Source organism: Heptranchias perlo, chromosome 9 (genome assembly GCF_035084215.1).
Source record: "Heptranchias perlo isolate sHepPer1 chromosome 9, sHepPer1.hap1, whole genome shotgun sequence".
Classification (NCBI taxonomy): domain Eukaryota; kingdom Metazoa; phylum Chordata; class Chondrichthyes; order Hexanchiformes; family Hexanchidae; genus Heptranchias; species Heptranchias perlo.
The window spans coordinates 1,044,486-1,062,815 of NC_090333.1; the positions used below are offsets into that span (position 1 = coordinate 1,044,486).

At 39.3% G+C, this 18,330-nt stretch overlaps 1 protein-coding gene across 5 annotated transcripts in view; it reads right to left on the minus strand.

Annotated features, from left to right (window-relative positions):
- LOC137325085 (choline transporter-like protein 5) overlaps nt 1-18,330 on the minus strand; it is a 355,604-nt gene that overhangs the window by 206,106 nt on the left and 131,168 nt on the right. The window lies entirely within an intron of this gene.

An 18,330-nucleotide genomic window follows, 5' to 3' on the forward strand; every position in this document is an offset into this window, starting at 1 on the left:
ATCACCAGTCAATACATCCAATACAATATCACCAGTCAATACATCCGATACAATATCACCAGTCAATACATCCGATACAATATCACCAGTCAATACATCCAATACAATATCACCAGTCAATACATCCGATACAATATCATCATTCAATCCATCCGATACAATATCACCATTCAATACATCCGATACAATATCACCAGTCAATACATCGGATACAATATCACCAGTCAATACATCCGATACAATATCACCAGTCAATACATCCGATACAATATCACCATTCAATACATCCGATACAATATCATCATTCAATCCATCCGATACAATATCACCAGTCAATACATCCGATACAATATCACCATTCAATACATCCGATACAATATCACCAGTCAATACATCCGATACAATATCACCATTCAATACATCCGATACAATATCACCAGTCAATACATCCGATACAATATCACCATTCAATACATCCGATACAATATCACCAGTCAATACATCCGATACAATATCATCATTCAATCCATCCGATACAATATCACCATTCAATACATCCGATACAATATCACCAGTCAATACATCCAATACAATATCACCAGTCAATACATCCGATACAATATCACCAGTCAATACATCCGATACAATATCACCATTCAATACATCCAATACAATATCACCAGTCAATACATCCGATAAAATATCACCATTCAATACATCCAATACAATATCACCAGTCAATACATCCGATACAATATCACCAGTCAATACATCCGATACAATATCACCGGTCAATACATCCAATACAATATCACCAGTCAATACATCCGATACAATATCACCATTCAATACATCCAATACAATATCACCAGTCAATACATCTGATACAATATCACCAGTCAATACATCCGATACAATATCACCATTCTATACATCCGATACAATATCACCAGTCAATACATCCTATACAATATCACCATTCTATACATCCGATACAATATCTCCATTCAATACATCCGATCCAATATCACCGGTCAATACATCCGATACAATATCACCAGTCAATACATCCGATACAATATCACCAGTCAATACATCCGATACAATATCACCAGTCAATACATCAGATACAATATCACCAGTCAATACATCCGATACAATATCACCAGTCAATACATCCGATACAATATCACCAGTCAATACATCCGATACAATATCATCATTCAATCCATCCGATACAATATCACCATTCAATACATCCGATACAATATCACCAGTCAATACATCCAATACAATATCACCAGTCAATACATCCGATACAATATCACCAGTCAATACATCCGATACAATATCACCATTCAATACATCCAATACAATATCACCAGTCAATACATCCGATAAAATATCACCATTCAATACATCCAATACAATATCACCAGTCAATACATCCGATACAATATCACCAGTCAATACATCCGATACAATATCACCGGTCAATACATCCAATACAATATCACCAGTCAATACATCCGATACAATATCACCATTCAATACATCCAATACAATATCACCAGTCAATACATCTGATACAATATCACCAGTCAATACATCCGATACAATATCACCATTCTATACATCCGATACAATATCACCAGTCAATACATCCTATACAATATCACCATTCTATACATCCGATACAATATCTCCATTCAATACATCCGATCCAATATCACCGGTCAATACATCCGATACAATATCACCAGTCAATACATCCGATACAATATCACCAGTCAATACATCCGATACAATATCACCAGTCAATACATCAGATACAATATCACCAGTCAATACATCCGATACAATATCACCAGTCAATACATCCGATACAATATCACCAGTCAATACATCCGATACAATATCACCGGTCAATACATCCGATACAATATCACCAGTCACTACATCCGATACAATATCACCAGTCAATACATCCGATACAATATCACCAGTCAATACATCCGATACAATATCACCAGTCTTTACATCCGATACAATATCACCAGTCAATACATCCGATACAATATCACCAGTCAATACATCCGATACAATATCACCAGTCAATACATCCGATACAATATCACCGGTCAATACATCCGATACAATATCACCAGTCAATACATCCGATACAATAACAACGGTCAATACATCCGATACAATATCATCATTCAATCCATCCGATACAATATCACCAGTCAATACATCCGATACAATATCATCATTCAATACATCCGATACAATATCACCAGTCAATACATCCGATACAATATCACCAGTCAATACATCCAATACAATATCACCAGTCAATACATCCGATACAATATCACCAGTCAATACATCCGATACAATATCACCAGTCAATACATCCAATACAATATCACCAGTCAATACATCCGATACAATATCATCATTCAATCCATCCGATACAATATCACCAGTCAATACATCCGATACAATATCATCATTCAATACATCCGATACAATATCACCAGTCAATACATCCGATACAATATCACCAGTCAATACATCCAATACAATATCACCAGTCAATACATCCGATACAATATCACCAGTCAATACATCCGATACAATATCACCAGTCAATACATCCAATACAATATCACCAGTCAATACATCCGATACAATATCACCATTCAATACATCCGATACAATATCACCAGTCAATACATCCGATACAATATCATCATTCAATCCATCCGATACAATATCACCATTCAATACATCCGATACAATATCACCAGTCAATACATCGGATACAATATCACCAGTCAATACATCCGATACAATATCACCAGTCAATACATCCGATACAATATCATCATTCAATCCATCCGATACAATATCACTAGTCAATACATCCGATACAATATCACCATTCAATACATCCGATACAATATCATCATTCAATACATCCGATACAATATCATCATTCAATACATCCGATACAATATCACCAGTCAATACATCCGATACAATATCACCATTCAATACATCCGATACAATATCACCAGTCAATACATCCGATACAATATCACCATTCAATACATCCGATACAATATCACCAGTCAATACATCCGATACAATATCATCATTCAATCCATCCGATACAATATCACCATTCAATACATCCGATACAATATCACCAGTCAATACATCCAATACAATATCACCAGTCAATACATCCAATACAATATCACCAGTCAATACATCCGATACAATATCATCATTCAATCCATCCGATACAATATCACCAGTCAATACATCCGATACAATATCACCAGTCAATACATCCGATACAATATCACCAGTCAATACATCCAATACAATATCACCAGTCAATACATCCGATACAATATCATCATTCAATCCATCCGATACAATATCACCAGTCAATACATCCGATACAATATCATCATTCAATACATCCGATACAATATCACCAGTCAATACATCCGATACAATATCACCAGTCAATACATCCAATACAATATCACCAGTCAATACATCCGATACAATATCACCAGTCAATACATCCGATACAATATCACCAGTCAATACATCCAATACAATATCACCAGTCAATACATCCGATACAATATCATCATTCAATCCATCCGATACAATATCACCATTCAATACATCCGATACAATATCACCAGTCAATACATCGGATACAATATCACCAGTCAATACATCCGATACAATATCACCAGTCAATACATCCGATACAATATCACCATTCAATACATCCGATACAATATCATCATTCAATCCATCCGATACAATATCACCAGTCAATACATCCGATACAATATCACCATTCAATACATCCGATACAATATCACCAGTCAATACATCCGATACAATATCACCATTCAATACATCCGATACAATATCACCAGTCAATACATCCGATACAATATCACCATTCAATACATCCGATACAATATCACCAGTCAATACATCCGATACAATATCATCATTCAATCCATCCGATACAATATCACCATTCAATACATCCGATACAATATCACCAGTCAATACATCCAATACAATATCACCAGTCAATACATCCGATACAATATCACCAGTCAATACATCCGATACAATATCACCATTCAATACATCCAATACAATATCACCAGTCAATACATCCGATAAAATATCACCATTCAATACATCCAATACAATATCACCAGTCAATACATCCGATACAATATCACCAGTCAATACATCCGATACAATATCACCGGTCAATACATCCAATACAATATCACCAGTCAATACATCCGATACAATATCACCATTCAATACATCCAATACAATATCACCAGTCAATACATCTGATACAATATCACCAGTCAATACATCCGATACAATATCACCATTCTATACATCCGATACAATATCACCAGTCAATACATCCTATACAATATCACCATTCTATACATCCGATACAATATCTCCATTCAATACATCCGATCCAATATCACCGGTCAATACATCCGATACAATATCACCAGTCAATACATCCGATACAATATCACCAGTCAATACATCCGATACAATATCACCAGTCAATACATCAGATACAATATCACCAGTCAATACATCCGATACAATATCACCAGTCAATACATCCGATACAATATCACCAGTCAATACATCCGATACAATATCATCATTCAATCCATCCGATACAATATCACCATTCAATACATCCGATACAATATCACCAGTCAATACATCCAATACAATATCACCAGTCAATACATCCGATACAATATCACCAGTCAATACATCCGATACAATATCACCATTCAATACATCCAATACAATATCACCAGTCAATACATCCGATAAAATATCACCATTCAATACATCCAATACAATATCACCAGTCAATACATCCGATACAATATCACCAGTCAATACATCCGATACAATATCACCGGTCAATACATCCAATACAATATCACCAGTCAATACATCCGATACAATATCACCATTCAATACATCCAATACAATATCACCAGTCAATACATCTGATACAATATCACCAGTCAATACATCCGATACAATATCACCATTCTATACATCCGATACAATATCACCAGTCAATACATCCTATACAATATCACCATTCTATACATCCGATACAATATCTCCATTCAATACATCCGATCCAATATCACCGGTCAATACATCCGATACAATATCACCAGTCAATACATCCGATACAATATCACCAGTCAATACATCCGATACAATATCACCAGTCAATACATCAGATACAATATCACCAGTCAATACATCCGATACAATATCACCAGTCAATACATCCGATACAATATCACCGGTCAATACATCCGATACAATATCACCGGTCAATACATCCGATACAATATCACCAGTCACTACATCCGATACAATATCACCAGTCAATACATCCGATACAATATCACCAGTCAATACATCCGATACAATATCACCAGTCAATACATCCGATACAATATCACCAGTCAATACATCCGATACAATATCACCAGTCAATACATCCGATACAATATCACCAGTCAATACATCCGATACAATATCACCGGTCAATACATCCGATACAATATCACCAGTCAATACATCCGATACAATAACAACGGTCAATACATCCGATACAATATCATCATTCAATCCATCCGATACAATATCACCAGTCAATACATCCGATACAATATCATCATTCAATACATCCGATACAATATCACCAGTCAATACATCCGATACAATATCACCAGTCAATACATCCAATACAATATCACCAGTCAATACATCCGATACAATATCACCAGTCAATACATCCGATACAATATCACCAGTCAATACATCCAATACAATATCACCAGTCAATACATCCGATACAATATCATCATTCAATCCATCCGATACAATATCACCAGTCAATACATCCGATACAATATCATCATTCAATACATCCGATACAATATCACCAGTCAATACATCCGATACAATATCACCAGTCAATACATCCAATACAATATCACCAGTCAATACATCCGATACAATATCACCAGTCAATACATCCGATACAATATCACCAGTCAATACATCCAATACAATATCACCAGTCAATACATCCGATACAATATCACCATTCAATACATCCGATACAATATCACCAGTCAATACATCCGATACAATATCATCATTCAATCCATCCGATACAATATCACCATTCAATACATCCGATACAATATCACCAGTCAATACATCGGATACAATATCACCAGTCAATACATCCGATACAATATCACCAGTCAATACATCCGATACAATATCATCATTCAATCCATCCGATACAATATCACTAGTCAATACATCCGATACAATATCACCATTCAATACATCCGATACAATATCATCATTCAATACATCCGATACAATATCATCATTCAATACATCCGATACAATATCACCAGTCAATACATCCGATACAATATCACCATTCAATACATCCGATACAATATCACCAGTCAATACATCCGATACAATATCACCATTCAATACATCCGATACAATATCACCAGTCAATACATCCGATACAATATCATCATTCAATCCATCCGATACAATATCACCATTCAATACATCCGATACAATATCACCAGTCAATACATCCAATACAATATCACCAGTCAATACATCCGATACAATATCACCAGTCAATACATCCGATACAATATCACCATTCAATACATCCAATACAATATCACCAGTCAATACATCCGATAAAATATCACCATTCAATACATCCAATACAATATCACCAGTCAATACATCCGATACAATATCACCAGTCAATACATCCGATACAATATCACCGGTCAATACATCCAATACAATATCACCAGTCAATACATCCGATACAATATCACCATTCAATACATCCAATACAATATCACCAGTCAATACATCTGATACAATATCACCAGTCAATACATCCGATACAATATCACCATTCTATACATCCGATACAATATCACCAGTCAATACATCCTATACAATATCACCATTCTATACATCCGATACAATATCTCCATTCAATACATCCGATCCAATATCACCGGTCAATACATCCGATACAATATCACCAGTCAATACATCAGATACAATATCACCAGTCAATACATCCGATACAATATCACCAGTCAATACATCCGATACAATATCACCAGTCAATACATCCGATACAATATCACCGGTCAATACATCCGATACAATATCACCAGTCACTACATCCGATACAATATCACCAGTCAATACATCCGATACAATATCACCAGTCAATACATCCGATACAATATCACCAGTCAATACATCCGATACAATATCACCAGTCAATACATCCGATACAATATCACCAGTCAATACATCCGATACAATATCACCGGTCAATACATCCGATACAATATCACCAGTCAATACATCCGATACAATATCACCGGTCAATACATCCAATACAATATCACCATTCAATACATCCGATACAATATCACCAGTCAATACATCCGATACAATATCACCAGTCAATACATCCGATACAATATCACCAGTCAATACATCCGATACAATATCACCAGTCAATACATCCGATACAATATCACCAGTCAATACATCCGATACAATATCACCAGTCAATACATCCGATACAATATCACCGGTCAATACATCCGATACAATATCACCAGTCACTACATCCGATACAATATCACCAGTCAATACATCCGATACAATATCACCGGTCAATACATCCAATACAATATCACCATTCAATACATCCGATACAATATCACCAGTCAATACATCCGATACAATATCACCATTCAATATATCCGATACAATATCACCAGTCAATACATCCGATACAATATCACCAGTCAATACATCCAATACAATATCACCATTAAATACATCCGATACAATATCACCAGTCAATACATCCGATACAATATCACCAGTCAATACATCCGATACAATATCACCAGTCAATACATCCGATACAATATCACCAGTCAATACATCCGATACAATATCACCAGTCAATACATCCGATACAATATCACCAGTCAATACATCCGATACAATATCACCAGTCAATACATCCGATACAATATCACCAGTCAATACATCCGATACAATATCACCGGTCAATACATCCGATACAATATCACCAGTCACTACATCCGATACAATATCACCAGTCAATACATCCAATACAATATCACCGGTCAATACATCCAATACAATATCACCATTCAATACATCCGATACAATATCACCGGTCAATACATCCGATACAATATCACCATTCAATACATCCGATACAATATCACCAGTCAATACATCCGATACAATATCACCAGTCAATACATCCGATACAATATCACCAGTCAATACATCCGATACAATATCACCAGTCAATACATCCGATACAATATCACCATTCAATACATCCGATACAATATCACCAGTCAATACATCCGATACAATATCACCAGTCAATACATCCGATACAATATCACCGGTCAATACATCCGATACAATATCACCAGTCACTACATCCGATACAATATCACCAGTCAATACATCCGATACAATATCACCGGTCAATACATCCAATACAATATCACCATTCAATACATCCGATACAATATCACCAGTCAATACATCCGATACAATATCACCATTCAATATATCCGATACAATATCACCAGTCAATACATCCGATACAATATCACCATTCAATACATCCAATACAATATCACCAGTCAATACATCCGATACAATATCACCATTCAATACATGCGATACAATATCACCAGTCAATACATCCGATACAATATCACCAGTCAATACATCCAATACAATATCACCATTAAATACATCCGATACAATATCACCAGTCAATACATCCGATACAATATCACCAGTCAATACATCCGATACAATATCACCAGTCAATACATCCGATCCAATATCACCAGTCAATACATCTGATAAAATATTACTGGTCAATACATCTGATACAGTAGCACCGGTCAATACATCCAATACAAAATCAACAATCAGCACAACATATGCAATATTACCGGTCAATATATCCGGTCAATAACACCGTTCAATACATCCCAAACAACATCGGCAGTCAATACATCTGATATAATGTCTCCTGTCACTACGTCCATTACAATGTCACTAGTCAATACACCCGATATAATATTTCCAGCTAATACCTCTGACACTATATCACTGGTCAATACATCCGATACAATATCACGGTCAATAACTCTGAAACAATATCTCCGGTCAATATATCAATAAAATATCACCAATCAATACATCAGATACAATATCACCCATCAATACATGTGGTCAATATCACTGGTCAATACATCTGGTACAATATCACCATCATTACATTTTGTCAATTTCGATGGTCAATACATCTGATACATTATCACTGGTCATTACATACAATATCACCGGACAATACATTCTGTCAATTTAACTGGTCAATACATCCTATACAATATCTCCAGTCAATAAATTTGGTCAATATCGGATGTATACAACTGATAATGTTGTACCATTGTTTAAAAAGGGACAAAGGGATAGACTGAGTAATTATAGGCCAGTCATTCTAACCTCATTGGTGAGCAAATAATTGGAATTATTGGAATCAATTCTGAGGGACAGCATAAATCATCATTTAGAAAGGCACGATCAATACATCCGATCAATACATCTGGTCAATATCACCAGTCAATATATCCAATACAATACCACTGGTTAATAAATCTGATAGAATATCATTGTTCATTACATCGGATACAAGGTCACTGGTCAATACATCAGGTACAATATCACCGGTCACTACATCCAATATAATATCTCGGATCAATATATCCAATACAATATCACCAGTCAATAAATCCAATACAATATCACCAGTCATTACATCCGGTCAATATCATTGGCCAATATAACCAGATAATGTCACTGATCATTACATCTGATACAATGTCAGCAGTCAAAAAATCCGATACACTACCTCCGGTCAATGCATGCTTTCCAATAATAACGGTCAATACATTCGATACAATAACACTGGTCAATACCCCCAGTCAATAACACCAGTCAATACGTCTGATACAATATTGCCGGTCAATACATCCGATACAATATCACCGGTCAATAAATCCAATACCATATCACCGGACAATACATGAGATACAATTGCACCGGTCAATACATCCAACACAATACCTCCTGTCAATACATTTGGTCAATAACACCAGTCAAAATATCCGATACAATATCGCTGGTCAATTCACCCGATGCAATATTTCCAGTCAATACATTCGAATCGTATCAGCGGTCAATACATTCAATACAATATCTCCGTTCAATACATCCAGTCAATATAACCAATTACTACCAACAGTCATTACATCTGATACAATATCACCGGTCAATGCATCAGATATACTATCTGCAGTCAATATATGGGATACAATATCTCCAGGCAATACATCCGATACAATAACACTGGTCAATACATCCGGTCAATAACATGGTTCAATACATCCGATACAATATCACCAGTCAATACATCCGATATAATATCACCGGTCAATACATCCAGTCAATAACACGGTTCAATACATCCGATACAATTTCACCGGTCAATACATCCGATACACTATTTCCAGTCAATACATTACAATCTCAAGGGCAATTAGGGATGGGCAATAAATGCTGGCCTTGCCAGTGAAGCCCACATCCCATGAACGAATAAAACATTTTCACCAGTAAATAAATCCAATCAATACCACCGGTCAATACATCCAATATAATAACACCGGTCAATACATCCGATACAATAACACCGGTCAACACATCCGATACAATATCACCGCTCAAGACATCTTGTACAATATCACCGGTCAATATATCCGATACAATATCTCCGGTCAATACAACTGATACAATATCTCCGGTTAATACATCTGATCCAATAGCATGTGTCAATACATCCAATACAATATCACCAGTCAACACATCCGATACAATAACACCGGTCAACACATCCGATACAACATCACCAGTCAATACAACCAATACAATATCACCAGTCAATACATGTGGCCAATATCACCAGTCAATAAATCAAATACACTGTCACCGTTGATACATGGGGTCAATTTCTGTGGTCAATTCATCCGATACAGTATCACCGGTCAATTCATATAACACAATATCACCAGACAATACATCCTGTTAATATCACCGGGCAATACATCCGATTCAATATCTCTGGTCAAAACATCTGGTCAAAATCACCAGTCATTATATCTGATACAATATCTCCAATACAATATCACCAGTCAATACTTTCGATATAATATCGCCGGTCAATACAACCGATACAATATCTCCCGTCAATACAACCAATACAATATCTCCGGTCAATACAACCGATACAATATCTCCGGTCAATACAACCGATACAATATCTCTGATCAATACATCCGATACAATGTCACCGGTCAATACATCTGTTGCAATACCTCCAGTCGATATCACTGGTCAATAGATCTGACACAATATCTCCGGTCAATATATCCAATACAATACCTCCGAACATTATGTCCGGTCAATACGTCAGGTCAATACATTCGGTTTCTCGCCCCCGTTGAAGTTGAAAGTGATCCCCTAGATTTCTAAAAGATGATATCTCAGCAACAACAACTTGCATTTATATAGCGCCTTTAACTTAGTAAAACAGCTTCACAGGAGCGATTATCAAACCTAATTTGACACCGAGCCACATCAGGAGATATTAGGATAGGTGACCAAACGTCTGGTCGAAGAGGTAGGTTTTAAGGAGCAGAGGAGAGAGAGAGGTGGAGAGGTCTAGGGAGGGAATTCCAGAGCTTAGGGCCTGGGCAGCTGAAGTGTCGATCTAGATTCTGTGCAATTGCACTTCTGTGAAGCACCTTGGAATGTTTTCCTACACTAAAGGTGCAATATAAATGCAAGTAATTGTTGCTGAATCCCAGGGAGTAATTTCTGTACATGGTTGAGTTCCGAATCACAGTAATAAATGGCACTGGTTAGGGACTCTCTACAATAATTTTAAAAAAACACCGTCTGCGTTAAACACTTCGGTAGATTTTTGGTGTTCTGCTAGAATAGTAAGATGCTTTCATTCAATGTTGCTCCAAGGCAGTTCCTTTTTTTTTCATCTGGGTTTGCCAACACAAGCCATTATAAGTCTATCCCTTGTAGTTTGCAATGCAGAGATAGGCTTCGTAAATGATGGGAATACACTGCATGTTTCATTGCGATGACTGCTGTGGAAGTCCCTATTGCCGGATGATGACAGGAAAGAAAGAAATTGAATCTGTCACAGTTTCAGAGCTTCATATTCTGTGCCCTGCAGTCCCACAGCCTCAACCTCCCTATTATGTTTAAACGTATGGAGGGGGGCCCTGGTAAAAGACAGATCTACAATTCTATTTGCACGTGTGGTTTGCAGAAGGCTTTTTTCTCAATGCAAATACCCTTTCCCTTTTTTGTCAGTTCATGTGAGTTTAATTACAGCTGGTGGGTGACGACGTGACACTTAGAGATTTCTGATTCAATTGAAAAGCCGATGCATTAAAATCCAGCCCAGAGAGAGCTGCCAGTTTCCATGGCCTTTAGGGATGTCTTCACTCTGTGTTATCTGCAGGAAAGGCAGCAGTGCATATGATTGATTGATGGTGTGAAAAGCTTTTTTTTTAATAACGACGTGGTTATGGAGATCACTGGGTTATGTTGGAGAGGGTTGAATATTATTCTTAACTAGATTTCTTTCATTCAACAAAATGCAGAATGTAAACAGCCATCATGTAAGGATAGTTATAGAAAGCTCTGGTCAGACCCCAACTGGAGACTGGGTTCAGTTCTGGGCTCCGCACCTCAGGAAGGATATATTGGCCTTGGAGGGGGCGCAGCGCAGATTCACCAGAATGATACTGGGGATTAAAGAGTTAAATTATGAGGACAGGTTGCATAGACTAGGCTTGTATTCCCTTAAATATAGAAGATTAAGGGGTGATCTAATTGAGGTGTTTAAGATAATTAAAGGATTTGATAGGGTAAGCAGAGAGAAACTATTTCCTCTGGTGGGAGAGTCCAGAACTAGGGGGCAAAACCTTAAAATTAGAGCTCGGCCGTTCAGGGGTGATGTCAGGAAGCATTTCTTCACACAAAGGGGAGTGGAAATCTGGAACTCTCTCCCCCAAAAAGCTGTTGAGGCTGGGGGTCAATTGGAAATTTTAAAACTGAGGTTGATCGATATATATTAGGCAAGGGCATTAAGGGTTATGGAACCAAAGCGGATAGATGGAGTTAAGGGACAGATCAGCCATGATCTAATTGAATGGTGGAACAGGCTCGAGGGGCTGAATGGCCTCTTCCTGTTCCTATGACACAAGGGCAAATGACCTTTGAATAAATCTATATATGTATATCATTGTTGTCATTGTCTTGTGATACCGGGATTATTTCCATTGGAGAAAAGAAAGCTAAGAGGAGATTTAATTGAGTTTTTTAAAAATTAGATAGAGTGAATCGGGAAAGAAAGAAAGACTTACATTTATATAGCGCCTTTCATGACCTCAGGAAGTCCCAAAGCGCTTTATAGCCACTGAAGTGCTTTTTTTTTGAAGTGTGGTCAATGTCGTAATGTAGGAAATGCGGCAGTCAAACTGCGCACAGCAAGATCCCACAAACAGCAATATGATAATGACCAGGTCATCTGTTTTAGTCTTGTCGGTTGAAGGCCATCATGCCTGTGCCGGTTTTTTGAAAGAGCTATCCAATTTGTCCCACTCCACCTGCTCTTTCCCCATAGCCCTGCAAATTTTCCCCTTCAAATATCTATCCAATTCCCTTTTGAAAGTTATTATTGAATCTGCTTCCACCGCCCTTTCAGGCCGTGCATTCCAGATCGTAACAATTCGCTGCGTTAAAAAAATATTCTCATCTACCCTCCTGGATTTTTTGCCAATTATCTTAAATCTGTGTCCTCTGGTTACCGACCCTCCTGCCTGTTGGAAACAGTTTCTCTTTATTTACTCTATCAAAACCCCTCATAATTTTGAATTCATCGAATAAATCTCCCCTCAATCTTCTCTGCACTAAGGAGAACAACCCCAGCTTCTCCAGTCTCTCCACATAACGGAAGTCTCTCATCCCTGTTACCATTCTAGTAAATCTCCTCTGCACCCTCTCCAAGACCTTGGCATCCTTCCTAAAGTGTGGTGCCCAGAATTGGACACAATACTCCAACTGAGGCCTAACCAGTGATAAGAATATAAGAACATAAGAAATAGGAGCAGGAGTAGGCCATAAGGCCCCTCGAGACTGCTCCACCATTCAATCAGATCATGGCTGATCTTCCACCTCAACTCCACTTTCCCACCCGATCCCCATATCCCTTGATTCCCTTAGTGTCCAAAAATCTATCGATCTCAGTCTTGAATATACTCAACGACTGAGCATCCACAGCCCTCTGGGGTAGAGAATTCCAAATATTCACGACCTTCTGAGTGAAGAAATTTCTCTTCATCTCGGTCCTAAATGGCCGACCCCTTATCCTGAGGCTATGTCCCCTGGTTCTAGACTCTCCAGCCAGGGGAAACAACCTCTCAGCATCAAATTTATTTGTATAGGTTTAGCATAACTTCCTTGCATTTGTACTCCTTGGGAAGTTTTACTATGTTAAAGGCACTACATAAGTGCAAGTTGTTGTTGAATTATGAAAGAGCCTCTTGATTCTGGTCTTACGAATTCTGAGTTGTGTTTGGAGAATTTTGAGCGGTATAACACTGCAGTGAAGTACTGGTGGTTACAGGTCAGTCCCCGGCAGTATCAGTGATGGGATCGATTTGAGACGATGAATTCAGAGCACTGCCACAACATTAAAGCATATTGACTTAAGTGTGATTGTTGTCCAATGCTGCATTGATACCAATCGATCTACCTAAACGCTTTGAAAGCATATGTCGCATTTCAGACACTTCCAAGTGTCAAAAGTATTTAAAAAGAATACTGTTTTTTTTTCTAACCTGGAGTGGAAGATTTTCCAGCACCTTCCAATCTACAAAGTCCCCCTCACCAAACAGCAATTAAACTCTGATTGACCTTAGGAACCTTAGGAGGAGGAGGTCATTCAGCCCCTCGAGCTTGTTCTGCCACTCAGTCAGATCGTGGCTGATTTGTACCACAACACTCCATTTACCCGCCTTTGCTCCATATCTAAAATCTATCGGTATCAGTCTTACATTTCAATTGACCCAGCAACCATAGCCTTTTGGGGGAGAGAGTTCCAGATTTCCACTCCCCTTTGTGTGGAAAAAGTGCTTCCTAATTTCACTCCGAAATGGCCTAGCTCCAATTTTAAGATTGTGCCCCCTCGTTCCACCAGAGGGAATAGTTTCTCTGTATTTACCCTATCGAATCCTTTTATCACTTTAAACCCCTCAACCTTCTAAACTCAAGGGAATACAAGCCAAGTCCATGCAACCTGTTCTCATAATTTAACCCTTTTAGCCCCGGTATCATTCTGGTGAATCTGCACTGCACCCCCTCCAGGGCCAATATATCCTTCCTGAGGTGCGGTGCCCAGAACTGAACCCAGTCTCCAGGCGGGCTCTGTACAAGTGAAGCATCACTTCCTCCGCCATTTTGTATTCCTGGCTCCTTTGAGATAAATGCCAACATTCCATTAGCCTTTTTGATTGCTTTTTGTATCTGTCCACGAGTTTGTAGTGATTTGTGTACATGGACCCCTACATCTCTCCACTCCTCCGCAGCTCCTTATTTCATTGCTGTTTGTGGGATCTTGCTGTGCGCAAATTGGCTGCCGCGTTTTTTTTTATTCGTTCATGGGATGTGGGCATCACTGGCGAGGCCAGCATTTATTGCCCATCCCTAATTGCCTTTGAGAAGGTGGTGGTGAGCCGCCTTCTTGAACCGCTGCAGTCCGTGTGGTGAAGGTTCTCCCACAATGCTGTTAGGAAGGGAGTTCCAGGATTTTGACCCAGCGACGATGAAGGAACGGCAATATATTTCCAAGTCGGGATGGTGTGTGACTTGGAGGGGAACGTGCAGGTGATGTTGTTCCCATGTACCTGCTGCTCTTGTCCTTCTAGGTGGTAGAGGTCGTGGGTTTGGGAGGTGCTGTCGAAGAAGCCTTGGCGAGTTGCTGCAGTACATCCTGTGGATGGTACACACTGCAGCCACTGTGCGCCGGTGGTGAAGGGAGTGAATGTTTAGGGTGGTGGATGGGGTGCCAATCAAGCGGGCTGCTTTGTCCTGGATGGTGTCGAGCTTCTTGAGTGTTGTTGGAGCTGCACTCATCCAGTCAAGTGGAGAGTATTCCATCACACTCCTAACTTGTGCCTTGTAGATGGTCAGGAGGTGAGTCACTCGCTGCAGAATACCCAGCCTCTGACCTGCTCTCGTAGCCACAGTATTTATATGGCTGGTCCAGTTAAGTTTCTGGTCAATTGTGACCCCCAGGATGTTGATGGTAATGCTGTTGAATGTCAAGGGGAGGTGGTTAGACTCTCTCTTGTTGGAGATGGTCATTGCCTGGCACTTGTCTGGCGCGAATGTTACTTGCCACTTATCAGCCCAAGCCTGGGTGTTGTCCAGGTCTTGCTGCATGCAGGCTCGGACTGCTTCATTATCTGAGGGGTTGCGAATGGAACTGAACACGATGCAATCATCAGCAAACATCCCCATTTCTGACCTTATGATGGAGGGAAGGTCATTGATGAAGCAGCTGAAGATGGTTGGGCCTAGGACACTGCCCTGAGGAACTCCTGCAGCAATGTCCTGGGGCTGAGATGATTGGCCTCCAACAAGCACTACCATCTTCCTTTTTGCAAGGTATGACTCCAGCCACTGGAGAGTTTTCCTCCTGATTCCCATTGACTTCAATTTTACTAGGGCTCCTTGGTGCCACACTCGGTCAAATGCTGCCTTGATGTCAAGGGCAGTCACTCTCACCTCACCTCTGGAATTCAGCTCTCTTGTCCATGTTTGGACCAAGACTGTAATGAGGTCTGGAGCCGAGTGGTCCTGGTGGAATCCAAACTGAGCATCGGTGAGCAGGTTATTGGTGAGTAAGTGCCTCTTGATAGCACTGTCGACGACACCTTCCATCACCTTGCTGATGATTGAGAGTAGTCTGATGGGGCGGTAATTGGCCGGATTGGATTTGTCCTGCTTTCTGTGGACTACCGAGCCACTCTTGGTGATGGACATTGAAGTCCCCCACCCAGAGTACATTCTGTGCCCTTGCTACCCTCAGTGCTTCCTCCAAGTGGTGCTCAACATGGAGGAGGACTGATTCATCAGCTGAGGGAGGACGGTAGGTGGTAATCAGCAGACTGTTTCCTTGCCCATGTTTGACCTGATGCCATGAGATTTCATGCAGTCCAGAGTCAATGTTGATGACTCCCAGAGCCACTCCCTCCTGACTGTATATCACTGTACCACCACCTCTGGTGGGTCTGTCCTGCCGGTGGGACAGGACATACCCAGGGATGGTGATTGAAGAGTCTGGGTCGTTGGCTGAAAGATATGATTCTGTGAGTATGGCTATGTCAGGCTGTTGCTTGACGAGTCTGTGGGACAGCTCTCCCAATTTTGGCACAAGTCCCCAGATGTTAGTGAGGAGGACTTTGCAGGATCGACTGGGCTTGGTTTGCCTTTGTCGTGTGCGGTGCCTAGTGGTCCGATGCCTGGTGGTCCGTCCGGTTTTATTATGACCTTTTGTAGCGAGATTGTACAACTGAGTGACTTGCTAGGCCATTTCAGAGGGCGATTAAGAATCAACCACATTGCTGTGGGTCTGGAGTCACATATAGGCCAGACCGGGCGTTTCCTACATTGCAACAGTGACTACACTTCAAAAGTACTTCATTGGCTGTAAAGCGCTTTGGGACGTCCTGAGGTTGTGAAAGGTACTATATAAATGCAAGTCTTTCTTTTTCTTGTAGGAGTGGGAACCCTGGTTGATATTTCCCTCGTCTGACTCAGCTAACTCAACATATTTTTGTAACTGTGCACTAGCTTTTCATGATTTGTGTAGTTGGACATCCAAGTCCCTTTGCTCCT